Here is a 25,969-nt window from a genome sequence, read left to right as displayed (position 1 = left end):
GGTAGTCAGATCTCTTATACTTATACTGGCGGTTCCCTCACTGCGAGAGGCCAAGTTACAGGGAACCAGGCAGAGGGCCTTCTCGGTAGTGGCGCCCGCCCTGTGGAACGCCCTCCCATCAGATGTCAAAGCGATAAACATCTACCTGACATTCAGAAGACACCTGAAGGCAGCCCTGTTCAGGGATGTTTTTAATATGTGACATTTTAGTGTATCTTTCATCTTTGTTGGAAGCTGCCCAGAGTGGCTGGGGAGACCCAGCCAGATGGGTGGGGTACAAATAATAAATAATAATAATAATAATAATAATAATAATAATAATAATAATAATAATTATTATTATATCACAGTGTGGAAGGAAAAAACAGAAGTATCTCACCCACCTGAAGAAAGTGCTCAACCCTGTATTGCAGAATGCAAGCTCTTTGAAAACTTAATGGATTTTATTTGGATTAATAATATGCTGTGTTCCTTGCATGCCATTAATAGCTGGCAATTTTATTATGTGTTAATTTGATTTGTATGTGCCATTATTTGTGATTTTAACATTTCCCGATTTGTCACTTAAATATTTATGTGACTAGAAAACACGTGTTAACAATGGCGATGCTACTTTCAAGCGGTAGAGTAACAAGTGTTAAATGATGCCTTACAGATATGCAGATGATTAAGAGATAATTAGAAAGATAATGCAGATTAATTTATGACTTCAGAAAAACAAAGGGTGGAATAGAGTTTTGCGCTGTTATGATTGTTCCATCAGGGAACGCATCTTGAGCCCCCAGAGCCAATATGTGGGAGCAAAGCGTGGGGAAAATAAGCTACTGTCTCTTGGCTTCCAGGTTCAGTTCAAAGTGCTGTTGCTTACCTTTCAAGCTCTAAATGCTTTAGAAATCTTCGTATTGTTTTTACTCTTTTGTTGATTGCTGCCCGGGGCTCTTTTGAGGGGAAATGTGGGATAAAAAATCTAATCAATAAATAAACAAACAACGCAAATGGCTTCATATCCAAGTACTTGACACATGTCTCTCCTCCTACCAAGCTGCCGCATGCTGAGCTCCATGGCTGATCCTCTTCTCCAAATACCACCTCCATCAGGTTTGGCACATCTACAGCAAAAGGGCATTTCAGCAGTGCCACCCCAGCTACTGAATGGCTTTTCCAGGGAAAAATGTCTGACCTTGGCTGTTTTTAAGATGTCAGGCAAAAACCTTTTATTAGCATTTTATCCATCCGGCCATTTAAAAATATTATTCCTATATTCAATGACTGAATGAATGAATCATTGTTTGCTTCAGCCATCGGCCATAGCAATAAATCAACAATACGATATACAAAGGATAGAAATAAAAAGTCAATTATATAACATACATTTTAGGGTTTGGAATCAATAGTCAAATAGTGGATCTTATTCTGATTGCCCCACCTAGAAACCTTGCAACCTTTGCTGTCACCTGCTCATCTTGATCTGCCAAGAGAAAGGACAGTGTGACAGTGGATAGGCGACCCGGAATGAACAATAAAAGGGGGAGATAGTCTCATTCCTCAAGATTTTATAAAGAGTGCAAGCCAGAAGGGCATGCGCCACCGATTCGGTACTGCCATCTCCACAGGGACATAAGCGGTTTTTGTGTGGAATATATTCAATATTTTAATCTCTTTTTATTAATTGTGTTTTTATGGGCTCTTTATTTTGTTTGTTGCTACACTTGTTTTTATCTTTTTATAAATCACTTTGACCATCCAAGGTTGTGTCATCTGCATATCTGAGGTTGTTGATATTTCTTCCGGCAAGCTTAATTCCAGCTTGGGATTTATCCAGTCCAGCCTTTCGCATGATTCTTAACTATAAAATAACAAAAGAAATCATAAACAGTAATCAAGCATTTAAAAAACACACACAATCAAACCGAACAATTGCCACATATATAGCAAGATGTAAGATAAAGTTACAAAAAAACCAACAACTACAACAGAAACAACTCCCCCCAACACCCCTCCCCCCAAAGAACACCCCAGCCCCAATAAAATGACAGTGTGATAAATGGTGACACTGGCAGGGCAATGAGGAAAGGAGAAAAAGGAACCAAAGGGGAAAGGGGAAAGCAAAAGGGTTTTTTGGAATGTGTTTGCAAAAATTGCTGAAAAATTACCCACCGCTTCATGTTGGGTATTCCCTCTCTGGGGAGGCCTACCTGGCACCAACACCTTTCAAGCAACCACATTTCTATTCCCTTGATCTTTTAACGTATTATGTTAACATTATGTAATGCATTATATTTTAAAATTGTATTTTACCTGATTTGGTAAACTGCACTGGAAACTTTGCTGAAGTGCAGGTTTAAATATACAATTTAAACCAAACTTTTAAATCAAAGCACCTGGAAACAGGAAGTGGAAATACTGTTTGTTTGTTTTTGTTTTCAGGCCAGCCTTTCCAAGCACTCAATCACTAATGAGGATCTGATCTACAACCTGAAGACTAGCTGTCTGACAAAGGAGCCGAGAAAACAAGTAGGTTAAATAGGAGATTCCTTCTGTATGCACCCTCACATTTATCTTGTGTTAATTCATTATGTATTGAAATGAAAAGGGATCAATCTATAGATTGATCAGTTTAATTATAATATAGTGTGTCTTGATTCATTTACACCTGGGGTGCTGTGTAAGTTTGGTAATATTTTATGTGTAGGGATCTATCCAATTTGTGGGGGAGATTCTGCTACTGCTTCTATTTTTCAAGTGAATTTTATCAGAAAAAAGACTGTTTGTACCTTGCCCAATTATATGTGAATGCTCAAGTGATTATACAAAAAACAAAAAACAAAACCTGAAGCTTTTATTCTAGGGATTGTGGGGTCAGATTTTTTTTTTAAAAAAAGTTGTTTATATATGTAACAAAAGCAGATAGGATTCTCTGTGCACAAAGATGGAAGAAGAAGTACTCACTAAAGATAAGTAAGGTCAGGGGTCAGCAAACGTTTTCAGCAGGGGGCCGGTCCACTGTCCCCCAGTCCTTGGGGGGGGGGGGCTGGACTATATTTTTTTTGGAGGGGGAGAACAAATTCCTATGCCCCACAAATAACCCAGAGATGCATTTTAAATAAAAGCACAAATTCTACTCATGTAAAAACACCAGGCAGGCCCCACAAATAACGCAGAACATGTTGATTCCCGGACCACCTGCGGGCCGGATTTAGAAGGTGATTGGGCTGGATCTGGCCCATGGGCCTTAGTTTGCCTCCCCATGAGTAAGGTGATGGACTATGCGGAATTGGCAAAATTAACAGCCAAAATAAGAGACTCTAATGATGATTGCTTTGTGGGAGAATGGAAGACCCTTTTGGATTATTTAAAGAAATATTACAGTATGATGAATTCACAAGTAGGATTTGAATTAGGAGCAACAGAAGGAATTAGAGAATATTGCTGTTATGGTATAAGAGAAAGAAATATGCAGCATAGGGGGAGAAATTAAAACAACCTGGAAAATGGGGTGGGAAGTAAAACAAAGTTTTGTTTCCTGCCATTCTGGAACAAATCTGGTTCACAAATCAGTTCAGCCTGGCCATTTGGATTAAGGGCAGTTATATTGCCATTTTCACTTTGTATGAGATGCACAGTAAGTTTACAGGCAGGCAGCAATATGGGATTATTCTCAGTTTCTGAGGCAGGGAGCATTGAAGCCAGTGCACTGCAGTGTGTGTGAGCAAGAGAGTGGAGGATATTGATGGATATAGCTTTGTCTGTTTTCATTCCCCCCCTCCCTCTGTGCAGGCCAATCAATTCCACACTTAGACAGCCACACTCATTTTGTGGTTTTTGTTTGCTCTGGAGACCAGAAGAGGAGACTGTCATTTCCTTCCTGGTTTGTGTTCATTATGATCTGCCACGAAGGTCCTTCTGTTACATTATTTGCAGGTGGAAAAGAAAATCCACAAGGAGTCTCTCTGGACTGCTCTATCCCATTTGCACAGGCAATCATGTTTTGCATCTTCATTTCTGGGCTGACTTGCCATGATCAATAAAAGAAATCACAAACGCTCACATTAAAATATTTATAAAGGGAAAAACAAAATAGGAGAAGGGGAAAGAGCAAACGCAGAGATAGCACAGGGCTGACTGCATGCATGCTGGTAATGACCTTCTGTCACTTTATCCTGTATTATGTATTGTAAAATGCTGGCATGAAGGCTGATCTATGATTACAAATAATTTTGAAAAATGGCACAGGAACACTATTCAACATTATCCCACATGTAATGTCGACTGCATGAGTGGGAAGATTGGGGGTACATTATCTGGCTCCCCACACTCTGTTGCATTACCTTAGACGCTGGGAACTAGTTGCAAGGTTCTTTGGATCCTGGTAATAACATCTAAAGGACCAATAAAGGCCTTCAAACAACACTTTTTATTGAGAGGAGTGGGGAAATACTACTTCCCCCCTCTTTAATCTTGATTTGCCGCCATGCTGCCCAGCACACAGAATGCAGCCTTATAGCAGGTAGGGCTGCTTGCCCGTCTTTTTAAATATAAATTTATTCATTTGGTTTTCCAGATTAAAGTTTTACAATCACACATCCCTCCTCCCCTTTGTGGGTCCTATTGTTAGTCATTTCCTCCTGCATCTTTTATGATAACCCGGATCTTTTACGTCTCCATTATGTCCAAGATTCACCATTAAACTACAAGTGTTATTCCAATCCTACTAATGATTTTAGCTGTTTACATTGGTTTTTAAGGTAAATTATATATTTTCCCCATTCCTTATTAAAATTTTGGTCTTCCTGATTTCCGAATCTTCTCGTCATTTTAGCCATTTCGGCATAGTCACCAGCTTAATTTGCCGGGCTCCTTGCCCATCTAACCCTCGATTGCTTACTACATTACGCACAAGACCTTCAGGGACTCCGATGAGGTCATTCATGTCACCTCCTACCTGTTCCCTTTAACTGTAGCTGCTTTGGAATGAATCAGTGTCCTTCTGCATGCAAACCATGCGCTCTATCACTGAGCTATGATCCCTTGCCACTTGCCAGTATTGCTCAGTAGTCTTCATCTTAGTAAGATTATATCCACACACTACTTTCATGCTCTATCCTGTCCTCCCATGAATCAGTTCTACAGATACATGCCTTGATGGTATTTATTTTACACGATCCTGTAGCAGCTAAATCTGCTCCTGGAGCACATTACCTTCTATTGGATAGTGGCCAGAGTCCGTCCGTCCTTCCTTCCTTCCTTCCTTCCTTCGTTCCTTCCTTCCTTCTCTCCCTCCTTCCTGCCTTTCACATTCCTTATTGGGAGAGGACACACTTAGATAGTTGAACTGTCAATGCTCTAAAACTATTGATAATCTCCACAAGTGATTTATTTTTTGCTGTCAGTTTTGATTATGACAGTTATTTTTTAGTCAAACAGGGGCTTTCTGTAAAATATCTTTTAAGCTTCGTTGAATTACCATTCTTTGAAAAAAAGTGCTAAACCCCTAGCCATTATCACAAGGTTTCAGAAACATTCTGTCAGTAAGTAGTGGGAGATTATATTAATTTACTGGCTGTAAGGCTTTTGATATAATGATTTCTCTAACAGTTTGCAACTTAATAAAGTACGACAAGGCAAAGCTGGAAAAAATGTCCTTCATCAAAAACCACTGCCACAAAGCTTGGCTAGCAACAAAACTATTACTCATTAACACAAAATGTGGTGGATGGAGTATTCCAAATCTAGAGTTACATTATAACACAAACTAAATTGCCCATGCAATTCCACTTCTTGTGGAAGATGAGGATAAACCATAGACCAGACCTGAAATAATAGATGGTCTAACATTACATGGTCTTTGGTTCTTTGAAAACAAATTTAGATCCTGTCCCAATGTCAAAACAGATTTGTACTGTATTTATGACTTCCAAATGCTGGACACGAAAGCCACCTTGCTTAGCTCCTGGACTATCTCCACACTTACCCTTGGTATACTATTCAACATTCAATAAACGCCATAGTTACGATATCAGGGGATGGAGTGTCAAAGGTATAAAACTTCTCTGTAATCCCTATGTAAATAGAACCCCAATCTCTAAAAAGCAACTAAGAGACCAAAGAGGAAACCAAACTCTCCCATGAAGACTCTACCACCAACTTAACAAACAGCAGATCATTCTCAGAGAGTGCTATTTGACACTTAACCTTTTTCGAAACATTAATTAAATCAAGAGGCTTATTTTCATCTTTGTACAAATTTCTTTTGGATGCAAAATGTAACAACTTAAATGGCACCAGGATGATGTGGGGAAATTGGCTGCACTATTGATGCTGGTGCTTGGACCAAACTATGGCGTCACCCCCATTTCCAAATCCATCTTAGTGAGGAACAGAGAATTAACACTAAAAATAATTCATAGGTGGTACTTAACCCCTCATAGATTGGCACACATGTCTCCCTCTGCCTCGCTGAGATGCTGGCATGGTACATATCTGGTGGTCCCAAACCCCACCCACACTCCCCTTAGAACTCATTGAACCTCTACCCATCCACCCACCTCACCCCCTTAAGACTTGCCAATCCCCTCTCTCCCCAGACCTTTCCAAGCACCCCATCCCCTGTAGGACTTGCCAAACAATAACAAAAACCCCTCAGCCTCTCTGTAGAGTGGGCAGTGGCCAGAGTTGGTCCATATGTGCCAGTATATGAGATGTTTGTTCGTTGCTTTGAGAACATTTGCTGCTTCTGAGGTACATCCTGCATGCTGCTGGCTCATGTTCATTGTCTGGGATGTGTTAGTATCAGCTGTGGATCCACAGGCTGGCTGGCCACCACTTCTGCCCACATGCCTCTTCTGTGCACTGCTCTTCCTGCATCCTAACAGCCATCTGATTTGCAGCAGCAGCAGCAGTATATTCTCCAGGCCAGTTGGGGAGAAGGAAGGCAGCAGTGCCAGCCAGGCTGGGAATCCAGCCTTCTTTCCCGTAACCAGGTCTTCCTTTAACCTCGCCAGTCATTTTGTGCATGATGGTAGACCAGACAGAATTTTAGAATAGAGAGAAAGCAGAATGCAAAAGCAGCAGGGCAGGAAAGGAAAGGAAAGGAAAGGAAAGGAAAGGAAAGGAAAGGAAAGGAAAGGAAAGGAGAGGGAAAACCAAAAGGAGCAGCTGCACTGTTCCCCACAAAGTGACCTAAAAAGGTGAACTTTGAACTTACTATCCCCCAAAAAAGAACACAAGAAGAAGCCTGCTGTATCAGTCCAAAGGTCGAGAAGCCTTCAGCATTCTGTTTCCAAGTGGCCAGCTAGATGACTCCAGGAAGTTCAAAATCACGGCATGAAGACAATGACCTTTTAGGTGTATAGCATTCCTCTAAATGTGGAGGGTCCAGCGTGTAATCATGCCTTATAGCTGTTTGTAGGCCTGTCCATTAATGTGACTAATCTCTCCTCCCGCCTTTAATATAAATAGTCACCATGTTTTGTGGTAGTCAATTCCATAAATTACAGAATTGGCCCAAATATAAACTGTACCCTCAAATAAGCCACACCTTTAAAATTTGAGGCTTATTTGTGAGTGCGGCCCACCTCCCGGCACTACCGCCCTGAATGGGGGGTGGCTGGCACCGGTGCTTGGCAACCTGCTCCCCAAGCCAGCGCCGGTGCTCAGTTCCAAGCGTGCTACATGCCCGCCTCCTGGCAATATTGCCTCCCAGCGCTACCTGCCGAAGCCGGCGCCAACTGCCCCCATCCCCCTTTCAGGGTGGTAGTGCCAGGAGGTGGGTGTGCAGTGCTCAGTTCCAAATACAAGCTGCAATTTAACTTTTCACAGTCAGAATTTGGAAGGAAAAAAAAGGTGGCTTATATTAGGGCCAATACGGTAATTGCATGTTGTATGAAGAAGTGCATTTTTTCCTTTTGCTTCTTCTTTTTATTCTAAAATCTCCTGACAGAATGAGTATCAATTCAAAAATTCATAGTATGATTACTCTTTTATGCAAACATCTACAGATTGCGTGATACACACTAACCCAACTTCAAGTTTCAGAAAGACAGCGGAAAAGGCCAATGCACATTTTACTGATGGGTTTCAAAGCTCTGGACTGTTCTTGAGCAAGTGTGTTGAAGGACCGAGTCTTATGTTTCTGATTTGAAAACGCAAAGTGGTATATTTGTCAATTTTAGAATAACAAAGCTGCCATGCACAGTGTCACAATACAATTTTCCATTTCTTCACTTGACCCTATTAGCTTTTGCTGCCAGGGCAGTAAATTCAATTTTCCTAGCAGTGTATTTGGTTAAAATTCTGTTGTTTTAAATGAAATGAAGATTGTGTTTTCATCTTTGCTTGTCTTGCTCCAATTACTGTATTATTTTAGGTTTTGTGGACGAGACTATACCAGCCTACCTAAATTTTGTTCAATGTCACTTGAAACGTCATTAATTCTTACTCTCCCATTCTTCTAATTAAGGAGCTGGGATTACAGCACCATGTCCCTCAGGAGGCTAATGCTTTTGCATGTGACAATTTATGCTTCGGGAAATAAAACAAGGTAGGCGGTCAAATGAGTGCAATTCCTACCTTGATTGTGAAATTGCTTTGAGAAAGCATTATGCCCTTGGTTGTCTTTGATGGATTATCCATTCAGTATTCAGGGCTTTGTTCATCTATTATTGACCAAGAAAAGGATGAGCTACAGATGGCCCAGGTTTTTACAGCGCTAAGGAGAAATGTAACAGTTTATTTGCTTTTGTGTATGCAAGCAGTTATTCTTCACGAGTACAGGCATAAAATAACTTGGGGGGGCATCAGCCTCATGTTCCCTCTTTATACTATCAGGATCAGGCAGCAAAATGTTGAACACTTGATTTTTATATATCAGAACCTTAGAGATAGGAAACGCAATTTGGAAATGACCTCTCTGTCAAATAACTATGTATGTAGTTATTCAGAAATATACTCCATCTTTTCCCATGAGTTCCAAACTATGGATTTGAGACTACCTGCCTGAGAAACGTTGGTGATCCTATTACAACTGTTTAATGTTTTGAATCATTTGAGGGAGGCTCCAAATTTGCTTCAAATGTCACTTTTGGTGGAATTCATCATATATTTCTCCTCTAAACTGGCTTCCAATTCTGCTTTCAGCTAACTCAAGCAACTAGCTTTAACATTTCACGGTGGTGGTTTTGTTTGGTTATCCCTGTTGTGATCATGGTTATTGTTATTCTTCTGCTAAGTACATGCACTAAAGGAGAAAAGCATAGAGGTGAAGATGCATAGCACTCACCTGGACAGCTGAGGAGATAGAGATGTGCAAGAAATATGGGAATCTAGCAGGGTTTGGGGAGTACTGGTAAATCCAAAGAGCAGCCAGACGAGTCTATACTCTCCAACATGCTGCTTTGCAAGACCTGTTTGCTGTCTTTCCTTTAGTTCTTTTCTCTCTTTTTTTACTCAAGTCTTTGTTCAAACCTTGCTAAATATCTTGACTGCCATTCTTTAGTTAACAAAGGGCTATTTCATGTAGCTCTTCACTCACACAGTAGGGTGTTATTAACTCTCACCAACAACCCAGTTCTTTTGAGGTTTCTGCTGTTATCAGACCCCATATACTTAAGTGGAATTTGTTTCTTGCCAGTGTTGGGAGGATTGGGCCGCCTCTGAGAACAAGAATTCTGATGGTGAGGAAGGTAAAGCAGATAATAAGGGAGCCTACTGTGCTGCATGCACTGCTGTGAGCGACTACAATGAAGTAAGCTTGATCCTGTGTTAACCCCAGTGCCTGAATCCATGTCTGCTTTCTAAAGCTCTTTTCCCCCACCTTGCAGCCAGAACCCTGATGCCAGTTCACCTGAGTGACGATAACAAAACAGACTTTTCAAAACAAGAGCCCCCAGTGTGGTGAATGCAAGGATGCAGCTAGCCACAAATGTTCACAGAAGGAAGGAACACCTGTTTGCAAACAGGCCTTATGAAAATACACTAGAAGATTTAATGACTGCAAAGGCAAGAATTAAATTAGATTGCATATAATATATCATGCTAAAAAGCTTCACAAGTTACTTTTCTAGCTTGGTGAATATAAGCACTTTTAAAATTTGTCCAAGGAGCAGGTTCAGGATAAATTAAAGTAAAACTAACACCTGACTTTTAATCTAAGGTAGGTAGCGGTAGGTGGTGATGATGATGCTTGCAGAATGACTTGAGGATTTTAAAGAAAAGAAAGGGTATTCAGGATTTAAATATATAAGAATCATGCAAAAATACTAAAATGAGGGATAATGCAAAGCAGTAAGCAATGGAAACCATGTTGGAGAGTTAGGAAAGAGTAGATGCACATCACTGTTTGAGCTCTGGTTTGAGCTGTTAAGGTCCTAAAGATGGAGAGAAAACTGAGACTTAGGAAAGAAATGAGTTGCATTCTGAGAAAATGGGAAATGAATGAAGACAGAGGTGTTGGTCCAGAGAAATGCAGAAAAGGAAAGTCTGAGGGAAAGAACTGCGAAAGAAGAGGTGAACAGGCCCAGGTGCTACAAAGTTGAAGAAGCCTCAAGTTTGCATATTGATTCAAAATGTTAGGTGATGAGGCACAATCAAATCTGGTCAAGGCCCACATACCAAATTTGGAGGAGGGGAATTTTTAGCTTTTTAAGAGATGCTGAGTATTCCCAGTCATGAGGCTGAAAAAGTCAAAGCAGCTTCTAATCTCTGATGCTTTCCTCGTAATGTGTTTGTGTGTGGGGATAAAGACCTGTCTTTGAGGTATTTATTTCTAAATTTGTATGCTGCCTTTCATCACATACTCCAGGGTTTACTGACTTCTACAGCTACTGGCTTTGCGTGCACAGATCCCTATAGGCCAATATGATGTGGTAGCAGAGTCCTCACAAACATGTACCAACTGCTTTAGCTGATGAATAGCCCAAGCCAGCTCACCCATTCTTGAGTTTATGATCTTCTGTGGCAATTAGACTTGGCAGTGAATGGACTGGCAGTATGTATCTTGAATATCAATGTCAAAGATAAACATATGAAGTTGCCTTATATTGAGTTGATCTCTGAGTGCTTCTTCCTGATATCACACTAACCAGGGACTGCATTCTAAGCATGTAATCTGCCACTGAACTCTGGCCCTTCCCTATCCTCAGGGGGATAAGCAAGAGCAGAAGGTCTATCACTGTCATGTGCTGCTGGTGAACTACCAGAGCATGGGCCTGGTCACTGCTCTGTTCAGATTTGAAAACAGAATGCTGGACTAGATGGACATTGGTCATATCCAGTAAAGCAATTCATGGGTTCTTGTGTTTCTCAGCACCTCTGTTTTAGAAATTAACCTCCTGTGTTGGTGCTGCTTTTGTTTGTACCTATGGCAGATGTCTGGTGGAGCTTGCAAATGCAATTCTGACCTCGGCAGTTAATCTGATTCTCAAGCAGTGCACGATCAGACTGATGCGAGCAGACAGCACTTAAGCCCAGGTGTCATCACTGAGCATACCTCTTGACACAAAATGCAACTTGACAGGTCTTATTGTTCAGCTTCCCTTTCTCATGTGGTTCTTTTTTTGCTAAACTGGAAATGTTGAGGGACAAACTATTTGATTAGGACATATGAAAGTCCACAGCAGCAAGTGGCCCCTATTGTTGCCCTTTGGTGCATTTAATGCTCGCTTGAACTTCATGGGTGCTCATTTGTTTGCCTCATTGGCTGTTGCTCCCCTTCTCTCTCCCATTACATTTCTGTTTTGGACTGTTGCAAGCTTCATAGCAAAATAAGGAAGATGATGCAAATTTTGCAACTTTTTCTGTAGTGGTACCACAATGGGCAGCTGTCCTCAGAGACGTCCATCATTCAACATATTTGTTTATCTTAGTTAAAATTCACAAGGCATTTCAGGATGTCTAAGGGAATAACATGACTTTGGTTAAGTTACTTTTCTTCATTTTTCTTTCCAGATTTGTATGTGTTCTTGCTTTTGTTTTATTTTAATAGCTAGCAAAATATTGGTCATTCCAGCATGTGGCATGTGGAGTGTGGGTATATATATAGCAAAATTGGGTTTAAGGTATAGTGGCCTGCATAAAGCCACCTAGTGAATTCGTGGCAGAGGTGTGGTGTACAGGTTTAAGTGTCAGATTTGGACCATGGAGATGCAGGTTCCGTTTCCAAAGTTATAAATTGACTATCTTTTAGCCTAATTTAAAAGATTAGCATGGTGAGATTGAAATGGGGGAGAACCACATACACCACTTGGAGTTTCTTAGAGAAAACTGTGGTATATAAATGTAGTAAGTATAAATGAAAAATACAAATAAGGTGTGTGTGTATATGTTTGTGGGTTGTTGTTGTTTTTTGTGTGTAGCTTTATGTTTGTTTGGACTTTGTTGCTCATCTATCAAAACCTCTGGCATAATTAATGGGTTCTGATGAGCAGAAAGGCTTTGTCCCTTTGGCCTATAAACTTTTCACACACATCCTACAAGATGAGAGCAAAGTAACAAAAATACCCACCAGAGTTCAACAAAATGCTCCCAGCACTATCAAATATATTGATAGCTATTAAAATAATAAATAAATAAAATAAAATATATTAAAATATATTGATAGCTATTAAAATAAAGTTACATTAGGTTTTCTTTTGGGGGAAAACAACAACATGTATGGCTCAGCAAGCTTTCATATCTTGACTGCAACATTGGAGGACCCCATCATTAAAATAACTAGAGATTATCTGGTCAGCTGTATACTAAATTGCAAAACCAAATTGACAAAAGTAATATAATAGATTCAATATTGCAACAGTGGGGAATAAGGAAAACAAGAGTGAAATGGACCATAGAGTGCAACTTCTCATTTGCACAATCAAACAAATGTATTCTTTCATTTAGTATGCCACAAGAGACTTCATTAAGAGTTTCTTTTGTGTTCTAAAACAACCTCATAAAAGAAGCCTGAATGAATTAAATTATGCTAGCAGCCAGAGAATTTTGTCATATATAACACAGCAATGATAGGATTAGTCATAGCAAAACTACAGAAGCTAGTGCTACTGAATATTGTTTCGATTTGCAAAGATGAAACTTTATTCTAAGTTGATGATTATGCTTTGTGATTTACAAATGAGGCTTAGTGGTTTTTTGAGCCTGTGTTTCTATAACAAGACTTTTAAGCACCTTTTCCTGTGTCATAGCCTGCACAATGTTCTGACCTACCAAGAAATCATTAAATACTTCTATTCCAGAGAGCTACATATATACCTTCTGTTTTTTTGCTGTTTGTTTGGGACTGTGGAAGTGAACCATAGCTTATTAACAGGCTAATCCATGCAAGGACAGCTTACAGGTTGTTCATTGGAACCAGGGAAAAGGGATACAGCTTAAAGCCAGTTCCCATTGTTTGAGGAAGAGTATTGGGATTTCATTCATCCCTGTGTTACATATAGAAGGCCATATATTATACAGAGAACATTTATTTGTTTGGGCATGTGCTACTCCCAATCAATCTGCAGCCTTATAAAGATTACAATTTTCTAATCTATTCAAGCTGTTACCACAGCATAGACATCCATGGTCAGGCTCCAGTTTTCATAGCAGAAACTATTTTGTGCACCCCAGTAAAGTCAGTCAATAGCAGCAAAGTGGAATGGAGGCAGAATCATATTTTATTAGGCTATATTGCCAAACTATGCAATCAATACAATTTATACATCTTCAAAACTGGTGTTTCATAAACACTGGTTATTATTTCACCAACAGATTTAATCATCTGTGAATGGTTTCTGATTTCCATGATTCTGGGGGGAAGAGAGACCCCAAGTGTGTGTGTGTGTGTGTGTGTGTGTATAGATACAGAGGTGGATTTGAAAGAAAAGCTGAGATACTGAATGATGGAAAGATATGGATTCAGATGTATTTCTAAAGAAGGGTTGAAGGGGTCTGCACTGATACAACTGAATTTTCACAATAATATGACAACTACCAGTAGACAGGTATAAAATCTAGTCTGTCACTAATCATAAGCACATAGACCTGAAGTTTCTAGATGCTATGTGACAAGTTAAAATGTACTTAACAAAACACAACAGACAGGCGAACATCATAGCATCACCATCAGAGGCTCAAAGAGGGATATGATGAATATTACAGCCCCTTTACATTCTTTTTTTAATTCTCTTCAACCGCATCCTTAGATGAACATAATGAGAGAGAAATGGGACCATGACGGGGGTGGGGCACAGCTTGCCCATGCCCCCCCTCAGGTGTTTACTTAACCTGAATACCTGAAGGTGGCTAAATTTCTTCCAAAATCTATGTACAGTTCACCCTAAAAGCTAAGACATAGTTTTGTAAAACTACAGTGTAAGCAACGGGGGGTGGGGAGCGATGAAATTGAGCTGTAAGTGTTGATATTAGCACTTTTCTCACAAAAAGGTAAATTTGACCCAAGTCATTGTGATGGAATAACAGTATTTTTGATCATACTTCATAGCCTTTCCTATTGTTGAAGCCATCACTTTCCTTTCACTATCATATAAACAAGATGCAGACTCCATAATTTACTCACAATTACTTCTTTTCCTATCTTTCCCCTGTTGTTGTGAACTCTTCCTTGTTTTTCCTGGCCTGCATCTGAGATGAATCTCTCTGTTAGAGACTCATAAACTTTCTGTGAAATGCTTTTCAAACATGAGTCAAACTAGTTTTCATTGCAGTCCCAGTTACATTTAGACATGAGCTAACCTGTTCCAGATGATACTAATATGGTCCTCTGACAGCCAATTCACTTAATTTAAATTAATTCACATTCAAATTGGTTTACATGTATACAGCATTTGATAATTCTATTGCATTTTTGATGCCTCCCCTTGAAACAATCAAAGAAATGGCAGTAAATTTTGAGGCAAATTTTTACATTAGAAACATGAATTCAAATATATACAATTTTCACATCCTCATCAGACTATTAAATGTGTTGCACATGAGTCTTGCTTTTGTTAACTTCACAGGTACTAGAGTCTTGTGACAACTTGTGGAGTTTATGCCATATTTTTTTGTTTAGTCTTAACAAAGACTAAGGTCCAAAGACTAAGACCAATATGACTACCTTTCTGAAAATTCTCAGAAAACTAGTTCTCATTTGGTTTCTAATGGAACAGCTGGATGGAAAAGGTATTTTAAGTTTTAGTGTTGCATCTGTGGAATGCTCTTCTCAAGGATCATCTCCTTCATGCTCCTTCATGCTTCATGCTCTGGCGCTGGGGGGCGGAGAGCAGGCAGGGGCGTGACTGGTGCACGTTCTGGGGGCATGGGATGCCACCTGCGGGGGCGTGGCACCCAGTGCAGTTGGGGGGGGCAGCCGCGATGGCACCCCTCCGGGATCATGCTGCAGGGGGTGGTGAGCTCCTCCCACACTGGGTATTTTGTGATTCAGATGTTCATATTGACACAAGACTCTCAGAGTTTGCCTAGCTATTGGAGCTTGATAAGTTAGCTATAAGAGTTATGGACCACCGGTATAAAATTTACGGCATGTAATGCCTTAAGAGAAAATATTATGAAAATGATTTACAGGTGGTACATGACCCCAACCAAGCTCGCAAAAAATTATCATCTGCCAAATATCAAATGCTGGAAATGTAATGAGACGGAAGGAACCTTTTATCAGCTTTGGTGGACCTGCCCGAAGATTAAAGCCTTTTGGGAAATGATTTATAATGAAATTAAGAAGGTACTTAAATGTACTTTTCATAAGAAACCAGAGGCATTTCTCTTGGGCATGGTCGGCCAATTGGTGTTAAAGAAGGATAGGACATTTTTTATGTATGCTACCACAGCGGCAAGGATCCTTTTAGCAAAGTATTGGAAGACACAAGAACTACCCACACTGGAAGAATGGCAGACAAAGGTGATTGACTACATGGGACTAGCAGAGATGACCGGCAGAATCCGTGACCAAGAAAAAGAGACGGTGGAAGAAGATTGGATCAAATTTAAAGTATATCTGAAAAACTGTTGTAAAATTGATGAATGCTAAAATGTCAAGGGAAAGGAAAATATAGAATTACAGCTGTAATCGATTAAGGGTTAGAAGTAACTTAAAGAGAAAATAAGTAATTAATTAATTGGTATAAAGAGTTGCTGAAAATTTTTTGAAACAGAGATGCAGAAAAGGGGAGGTAAGGGGAAGTCCGAGAAGTAAGGTTATGAAAATAAGTTTTTTGAAATTATACATGTTTATATGTTTTGGGTTTGTTTTTGTGTGTGTATTGTTTTGTTTTTTATCTGTGTTGGAAAACTAATAAAAAATTATATATATATATATATATATATGCTTTCGTAGATTTTCACGGGTACAGGAATGCAGGTTTTGGTGTCCTCGGGTGTCTTCCCGTGTAAAAGTTGGGGTGTCTAGGCGACGTTTCGACGAGGTCTCACTCGTCATCTTCAGGCTGGTGCTTTCGGCTTCTTGTTACTGGAACAGAGTAAGATCTCAGTGTTTGAGTTCCTATAAATACTGTTGAGGGGGTGTGGTGTATAGCCTCCAATGTTCTGGGCAGAGAGGAAGTTCCCAGGCTAGTGTGCCTTTTCTTCTTTTGTTCCTTAATTACTTGAGGGATATCTTGAGTGATTTCTTGAGTGATATCCTGAGACCAGATCCAGAGGCACACAGAACGCTATCACCAATCAACCACACCAGACCCAAACCCAGACCCTCTCCACAGATAAATTACAGACACCATCCAGTAGCCAAACCATGGTGGCACCTCCGGATGCTGCACCCCCCTGCAATCCCTACACAGATCTGGCTGACACAGGCCACAAAACCACAGCTCGCCCCTATACACGAAGCCAAGCTAGAGCACAACTAAGTGCAGTACAGCCATCTTCTCAGAAAAACTCTTCACAAAGTTCAAGAGGTCAAGACACAAAGACTTTAGCAACTAATCCACACCTAATGACCCACCTAAGTGGTACTCAGGATATCACTCAAGAAATCACTCAAGATATCCCTCAAGTAATTAAGGAACAAAAGAAGAAAAGGCACACTAGCCTGGGAACTTCCTCTCTGCCCAGAACATTGGAGGCTATACACCACACCCCCTCAACAGTATTTATAGGAACTCAAACACTGAGATCTTACTCTGTTCCAGTAACAAGAAGCCGAAAGCACCAGCCTGAAGATGACGAGTGAGACCTCGTCGAAACGTCGCCTAGACACCCCAACTTTTACACGGGAAGACACCCGAGGACACCAAAACCTGCATATATATATATATATATATATATATATATATATAAAATATAAGTTAGCTATAAGAAATATGTGTGGTACGGTGCTGTGCCAAAATAATTCTCCCCCATTTTTATTTTTTATTATTCTTTAATTAACAAGAAAATAAACTGCATTTCAATTAGCACGGAAAGAGAACATTTTGGGGAATTAACATGAGTGAGTGCAGGTTTTGTGGCCCTTGCTGTGCTTTTGAGGTACCCAAGGCCTATTTGTTCATACGAGTGTCAGAGAAATTCATTGAAAACGGACTGTGAGTGGATTGCCTTCTACCATTTGAGACCATTGTTGCTGTTCAGATCTTGCTGTGAATACTTTTCATCTTAGTTCTCTGTAGTGAAAGGTTGTTTTTCTTTTAAAAAAACCCAAAGCAAAACATGCACAGATTGTGTGTAAAAATAGATACATAAATTGCTTTGCAATACACATATTTACACATTCATTGACATTTAATTGCAGCTTTCCTGACCGGTAACTCTTTGCTTGTCTTGTTTCAAGTGTTGTTTGATGGCAGAAGCAGCCTAGATATGCTAAGGCTGCGATCCTAACCATGTGTACTAAGGAAATTCCATTTAATTCAGTGAGATTGACTTCCAGGTAATAGGGGTAAAAGTTTCAGCCACAATCTGCTCCCTATTGTGAATTTTAAAAATCAAGGGGTTGCATTCAAAGCAGCACTAAGGAAATTGGTTCATCAGTGCAAACATTCCTCCCTGCCTGATAGAGCAATCTCCCCTCTCTTCTCCCCACCTGCTGTTTTGGTGGTTTTCCGAACACACCAGAACAGATTAGTGGAGCATCACAATGGAAAAACCGGGAAGTCCCACTGCACAACTATTGAGTTGCCTAGTGGAATACATAACTCTCTCTTTTCCCACATGGAAAGAAAACATGTCTCATGTTATCTGTGGATTTTATCTGTGCTCCTCAGTTAAAGACTGAGGCTATTTGTCAAAGTATGGATTTGACTGCTCAGTTTTGACCACATACCCATCCCTTAAATCCTTGTTTTAAAACGAAAATTAAGATCTCTTTCCTTTCCTGTCTCTGAAGAATTATTGACGGATGCCTGACTGAGCTGTCAAAATAAATAAAACAAATATTAAATATAGCCACAGAAGTTGTAGAGAAGCGATGATGTTATGGAGTTTCTCCATCTGGCTGAGATCCCTGGTACAGATCTTGTCATTTAATATTCATGTGATCATATGTTCAGGCTGCTTTCTGTGACATGCATAGCTGTAACTAACCACTGGGGAAAGAGTAGCACAGCTTGTGTAGAGCAGTGGTGGCCAAATTTGGCCCTCCAGCTATTTTTGGACTACAACTCTCATCATGCCTAGTTAACAGGACCAGTGGTCAGGGATGGTGGGAATTGTAGTCCTAAACAGCTGGAGGGCCAAGTTTGGCCACCCCTGGCGTAGGGTATTCAGTTAATGCTGAGAGACCTGGATTCAAATCCACACTTGGCCATGACCCTTTTTAAAGGAAAATTGTTGCCTTAAAAAGGGGAGGGGGCTTCATGAGTACTGGAGACTCTTCACTTCTTCCGAAGTTCACCACACAATTTGTAGAGAGTAAAGGGAGTGGTGATGGGGACAAACCTAGTGTTATGTACTGAGTTGAATAGGATCCAAAATGCAGCAGTCTGATTGGTCCTAGAACAATAGGAGTCAGAATGCAGCAGTCTGATTGGTCCTAGAACAATAGGATTCAGAATGCAGCAGTCTGATTGGTCCACAGGAGCCACCCAATCCAGCTCCAGGTGGAAGTGAATCCACAACCTGATTGGCCTACAGGAGAATCCCGGAATTAGCCAATAACGTGCAGCCCATTGTGTAAATAATGTATATAAAGCAGATATTGTGGGGGAACTTCCATTCCTCCTCACCACTATGAGCTGAATAAAGAGCATGAAATCCACTCTCGACTCCAAGTATATTTCAGCTAGCATTTTTCGCCCCACACATTCCTTACATCTTAACACCAAAGAACTCTTGTGGTAACTTGTCTGTTTTGGAACTGTCAGACAAATCCTGATTTCTCTCTGTCTGGCTGATTAATATCTACATTTGTCTCTGCATGGCAGGTTTATCCCCACAACAACTTCATCTCACCTATTGGGCTCACACTGCTGAGCAACACAGGACATGTCTTCAATAGTGCAGGTTCATGAGAATGTTGTAAATCAAGGTCATGATCCAATATTTTTGGGTCTCTGGTGTGCATTCAATTCCCTGACATCAGTGTGATATGAATGGTGGTGCCCTTGCTTGTATGATGCTATTGCAATCCTGCAGGGCTTTGAAATCTCACCAGGAGTGTCTGGTGGTGAGATTACTTCTATTTCATGATATCCCACCATGTGAATCAGTCCAGGAAGGATTTTTCATTACATACCTGTAGTTTTTGATGCTTAGGTGACCATGCCCTCATTTCCTTTAACACTGTTGCTCAGGCGTACATTCACCCTTCACAGCATTGGACTACATTCTGAAATATGTAAATTGTTGTCATATTTATTTCAGGGTAATTAACCGACCATGACATAAAACAAGAAAACCGTTTGTAGCCAGATGTGTCTCAGCAATATACACCTGTGATTTTAAAATTACAGTTTTACAAATAATTTTCCATTTCCTGATGCCTGTTCTTTAACCAACCAAAGCCAAGAAAAATAGGTGTTACTTATTTATACCTTTGTTATGTGTATTAATTGAACACCTGTGAAATCTAGAAGACAATGACATCTTCTTACTTAAATAGCATATGTGAAAAACAAATGTTTTCAACTGCAGGTTAAACTAGAAACAGTAGCCACTATAGAAAAGCAAAAAAAGGAGTCAAATTATACAAGAATGGCAGCTTTGAACATGATAAAAGCCTAGTCAGTTGAATAAACTATTCTTATTTGCAACCCAGATACTGTATTGCAACACATGAAAAAAGCACAGCATAAGCTGCAATGCAACAACAAGGAACACTTTCCTCTTAATCCTTTGCTTGGTTTTTGTGACCTCTTGTGGAATTCTTTGTCTGTTATGTTTTTGGACTGGAAGAGGACTGGCGAGAAATAGGGTCATGGGGAAAAGTCATGAGAGGAGATTTCCAGCAAGCCAGCAACATGAGTAGTGTTTGAGATTCTGCACTTCTTGCCAAATCCCCTATTGGACTGAGGAGAATGTTGCAAGCTCTACATGAATACTGTGATCAGCATGAGCTCCAACCCAACTATGCTAAGACCAAGATTATGGTCTTCTCTGCCCGACCGAGACTCCATTGATGGTCAATGAACCCCTAGAGCAGGTTAACTGCTTTAAATATCTGGGACAAGTAATACGGTCAAATAGGTCTTTTCTGGCCCATAGAGACTATATAACAACTAATGCATCTAAAGCAGCCATCCAGATTAGATCTCTGTATGCTAAGAATCAGGCTCAATCAGTGAAGATAGCTTTGAGACTCTTTCAAATGAAAGTCCTCCCCCTTCTTTTGGTGGGCATCTCTTTAGGCTCCCGCAGGGATTTTTTGAAACTGGATTCTATTCAAATGTGATCCCTTAGAGCCATCCTTAGGATTCCCCCCCCCCGGTAGCGGGTGCGGTTATGAGATTAGAGGTCGGCTGGCAAGCTCTACGGTATGTGGCCTTGAAGACGAAGCTCTGGCTATGGCTCAAGCTTTGTTTTAAACCAGTGGGTATTGCTCCCTTGATATTGAGGGACGATTTCCAATCACCGTGGGAAAGGGAGGTCATTAACGAGGTTCAATCCTGTGGATTGTCTCACCTTTACTTTGAGACTGAGTGACATTGCCAGACAAGAGGACATAGCCCAGGTAAAACCAGGGATGTTCCTAGGGGACCAGATTTATTGGACCATACCAGCCCCCTACCTTGCAGAAATCCACTATGTGGAATACTGCAGACTTCTTACAGCGGCTCGATTAAATGTCCTTGACTCTGCGATATTGTGGGGAAGGTACAGGGGAGTACCATACGCCCAGAGAACCTGTCATTGTGCCATGGGTGTGGTTGAGTCCACCGAACACATTCTCTTGACTTGCCCTTCTTATGCAGAGCTTAGACAAAAATTTATAGATCCACGCCTATGTCAATTTAGCTTCCTACCCGGAGAAAACCAGGTTTTACACTTGCTGAATAATGTCACTAGAGCTATACCTTCCTTGGTGGCCAAATTTCTTTTTTTAGCTTTTAAGCGTCGCAAGACTATAATTGACTGTATTGATATGGGGCTATCTGTTTAGCCCATTTTAGTGTTGGCTAAGCTCTAAAATCTTCCTGGATGTTTAACGGTGTATTGACAAATGTATTTTTTTTCTGACTGACGGTCGAATGAAAGGTTGATGATGATGATGATGACTTGAACCCTACAGCCTTTCAAGTGGAGGCTCCTTCAAAACAGAGGACTGTCCCCTGACACTGAAAGTCCTTGTTCTGTAAGGGAAAGAGTGCTAGAACATTTGTTCTGCATGCAGAAAGCCTCAGGTTCAATGCCCGATATCTCCAAGTAGGGCTGGGAGAAACTTCCTGTCCGAAATCCTGGAGAGCTGCTGCCATTCGGCATATTGAGCTGAATATTCAGTAGAAGGCAACTTCCCATGTTCCTATGTAAAGTAGGAAACAGCCAAACTAATGTGTAGGGTTAAACACCGCCCCCCCCCCACAGCATACAATCATGAGGAATGCTACAGGTGAAACTCGAAAAAATAGAATATCATGGAAAAGTTCATTTGTTTCAGTAATACAACTTAAAAGGTGAAACTAATATATGAGATAGACTCATGACATGCAAAGCGAGATATGTCAAGCCTTTATTTGTTATCATTGTGATGATTATGGAGTACAGCTGATAAAAACCCCAAATTAACAATCTCAGGAAAGTAGAATATTAAATGAAATCAGCAAAACAAGGACTGCAAATAGAGCAATATTGGACCTCTGAGAAGTAGAAGCATGCATACGTACTCAGTACTTGGTTTGGGCCCCTTTTGCATCAATTACTGCCTCAATGCGGCGTGGCATGGATACGATCAGCCTGTGGCACAGCTGAGGTGTTATGGAAGCTCAGGATGCTTCAATAGCAGCCTTCAGCTCTTCTGCATTGCTCGGTCTCATGGCTCTCATCTTTCTCTTGGCAATGTCCCATAGATTCTCTATGGGGTTCAGGTCAGGCGAGTTTGCTGGCCAATCAAGCACAGTAATCCCATGGGCATTGAACCAGGTTTTGGTACTTTTGGCAGTGTGGGCAGGTGCCAAGTCCTGTTGGAAAAAGAGGTCAGCATTCCCATAAAGCTTGTCTGCAGAAGGAAGCATGAAGTGCTCCAAAATCTCCTGGTAGACGGCTACGTTGATCCTGGACTTAATGAAGCACAGTGGACCAACACCAGCTGATAGCATGGCTTCCCAATTCAACACTTAACACTGGACTTCAAGCATCTGTCATTGGAAACTTTACACTGGACTTCAAGCATCTGGCATTGTGTGCCTCCCCATTCTTCCTCCAGACTCTGGATCCTTGGTTTCCAAATGAGATGCAAATGTTGCTCTCATCAGAAAAGAGGACTTAGGATCACTGAGCAGCAGACCACTGAGCAACAGAACAGTTCTTTTTTTTTCTTTAGCCCAGGCAAGATGCTTCTGACGTTGTTTCTTGTCCAGGAGCGGCTTGACAAGAGGAATACGACATTTGAAGCCCATCTCCAGGATCCGTCTGTGTGTGGTGGCTCTTGATGCACTAACTCCAGCCTCAGTCCACTCCTTGTGACAGTCCCCAACACATTTGAATGGTCTTTTCCTGACAATCCTCTCCAGGCTGTGGTCATCCCTGCTGCTTGTGCACCTTTTTCTTCCAAACTTTTCCTTCTGCATAACTTTCCATTGATGTGCTTCAATACAACACTTTGGAAACATCCAACTTCTTCTGCAATTGCCGTTTGAGGTGTTCCCTCCTTATGAAGGGTCTCAATGATGACTTTCTGCACAACTGTCAGGTCAGCAGCCTTCCCCATGATTGTGCTTCCTACTGAACCCATTGCAGGTGTTATGGATTGGATAGCTACTGCACCTTTTCACAATATTCTAATTTTCTGAGATTGTTAATTTGGGGTTTTCAACAGCTGTACCCCATAATCATCACAATTATAACAAATAAAGGCTTGACATATCTCGCTTTGTATGTCATGAGTCTATCTCATATATTGGTTTCACTTTTTAAGTTGAATTACTGAAATAAATGAACTTTTCCACGATATTCTAATTTTCCGAGTTTCACTTGTATATGCAGCCCAGATATAACTTCAGTGGGCATTAGCCATAGGTTTTTGGGAGTACTATTTTAATAATGGAACCGGAAGTGAAAGACCCTCACACGACGTAGCATTCCTTGCCACAAAAGTCAGCCCTTTCACACACTGTTTTGCTTCTATATGGGCAACTGGAGGAGGGGAAAGTATCACTAAGAGGGTGGTAATTTGGCTCAGATTTCTGTCGCTAACCTTGTGGCACAGAGACCACACCATCAGTATTACAGCTCTCTCTCAAGTTCTGTCAAGTTCTTTGTGCATTTCTGACTATCAGAATTTCAATGTGGTGCTTAAGTTTCCAACAGCTGCAAGGAAATAGCTCCCTTTGTTTGCCTCCTTGGTGGAGAGATGGTGGCTGAAATCGAGAGATTGTAATACTGTACTAGATTCGCATGTATGGCTGAAGCACTGGAGGAACAGATTAGGAAATGATACAATCGGGAACAAAGTTGAAATCCACTGCCTGATATATGAACAAGCAAGGGAGAGAACTCTGCAGGGCTTTGCAGCCTGTTTGTTTGATACTGGCTGCACCAGAGCAATGGTTTATGTAATCACAGCAAGATTTGATGAAGGGGTTGAACAGAAGCTGCTACAGATGGACTCCTTTAGGGAAATGTGAGCACTTCGCATATGGTCTCAGTTTGGATTGCAAAGATGTTAATTTATAAAATGTAAAGATGCCCATTAAAGCAACACAGAACTGGTATGGATGAATCACAGAATGGTATCCAATTTGTACCATATTAAAATTTTGACTGCAGGGAATAAGTCAATGATACCAATTCTCTCCTGCCCTTGGGTCAGGGGCATGTTTCATTCTTCTTCTTTTTCAGCACTTGCATACTGATAATGGCTTTGTGGACAAATTACAGAAGTCACCTGAATGGGTGTATGTAGATTCACAGGTTAATAATCTCACTGTAATATATGGCTGAGCCAATTGGTCAGAAGAAAATTTGGGAAGAGGATTAGGAGTTTGTGTGTTAAATTCTCCTACCCCCCACCCCCCAATCAATGTGCTTTCAGTATGTTTCTTCCGTGTTTGTTTGCACTGTTGTTTTCCTTAAAGATCAAGCTAGTTGCCTGGTTATGAAGATTACAGGCAAAACATTGCTTAGGCAACCAGGTAGTTTTGCTGATCTTCCAGCGCTATGCGGAAGCATAAAGTGCAGGAAAAACAAAATTGTCGAGATCATCAAGGTACTGAACAGTCACAGGAGAAATGAATCTGAAGTCAAAAGAGGATGGGAGCCCAAACAGGCAGCTTAATGGGTGAATTTGGTGCCACTCCTGATGCATTGTCCAAGCCAGGGTGCAGCTCATCAGCTTGGAAAAAAGGTTACAAAATTACATTATTTGGGTCACTGCTCTATAGAAATTGTGATAGTGCAAGAACGTTTCCGAGACTAGGCTTACACAACTTGCGACCCACAAGCCATGTTTGGCAGGTCGCTGAGGGTTCAATTATCTTCCTGATTTTGCTGCCTGACCAAGACAGCTTCTTAAAAATTAATTGCACTGTCATCTTGCATATGCCTTCCTGCCTGCGTGTAACACAAAAACATCCACACCCTTCTTGCTCTCTTCTCCAGTCAAAGATTGCAGATTACACCCATGGATCCATGCTTATTTGTGGATCTCATCTATATCATGCTGTTCTCTTATTGATGATAAAATAAGAGGATTAATTTGCAGAAATTTAAATAAAAGAAACCCACACATGAAAAAGGGGGGGGGAGAACTGGCATGTAAGTTAAATTGAAAATAGTGCTCATTTATAATACTGCTGACTTGCGTGATTTAATACACATGTGACTTTCAGATAGTATTATTTCCAGACATTCTAAAAGGCCCCCTTTTAACTCTTTTAAGCATTTCTGCCTGACACTTCTTTCCCCAAACACAGATATATTTCCCCCACACAAGGTCAATACCAGGAACGTGGTCTGACTCTGAAGTGAAGTGAAGTGTAAAAAGAACTGTCACAGTGATAAGGGAGAAGATGCGGGTTTTACTGCTATTACCACCTATCCTTTTCTGTTATCAGTCTCACACTTTAAAATCATGGTTAACTGTTGTCTGAGGGGCTACCAGAAAATGGTGACACTAAACAGCTTTTGCCAAGAAAGAAAGTGCAGCACACAGCAGTTTTAGGCTCTTTTTCAGACATATAGCAGCAAATTCAGGATTAGCACTGCAGGAGTTTTCACACATTCTTGCCTAAGAATAGTTAAAGATAGTTATATTTAGATCCCATTGAAATAAATAAGATATGTTACTCAGGACTAAATTAAGGGCTTCATTTAAGGTAGGCATATAATCTAATTCCTTAGACTGGTTTGGATTAAGATTGGATGTAAATTGTAG

At 40.6% G+C, this 25,969-nt stretch overlaps 1 long non-coding RNA gene across 1 annotated transcript; it reads left to right on the top strand.

The window, feature by feature from the left end:
• The first annotated feature begins 2,439 nt into the window (after positions 1–2,439).
• LOC309367782 lies at positions 2,440–9,678 on the top strand. The gene is made up of 3 exons (XR_014167355.1): positions 2,440–2,514; positions 8,459–8,539; positions 9,629–9,678. It is a non-coding gene; the product is annotated as an uncharacterized lncRNA (long non-coding RNA).
• Positions 9,679–25,969: the final 16,291 nt, after the last annotated feature.

Source organism: Podarcis melisellensis (assembly GCF_964234715.1).
Source record: "Podarcis melisellensis genome assembly, chromosome: 4".
Lineage (NCBI taxonomy): Eukaryota > Metazoa > Chordata > Lepidosauria > Squamata > Lacertidae > Podarcis > Podarcis melisellensis.
The sequence above is the reverse complement of the archived record's forward strand: the minus strand, read 5'-3'. Positions and strand labels throughout refer to the sequence as shown.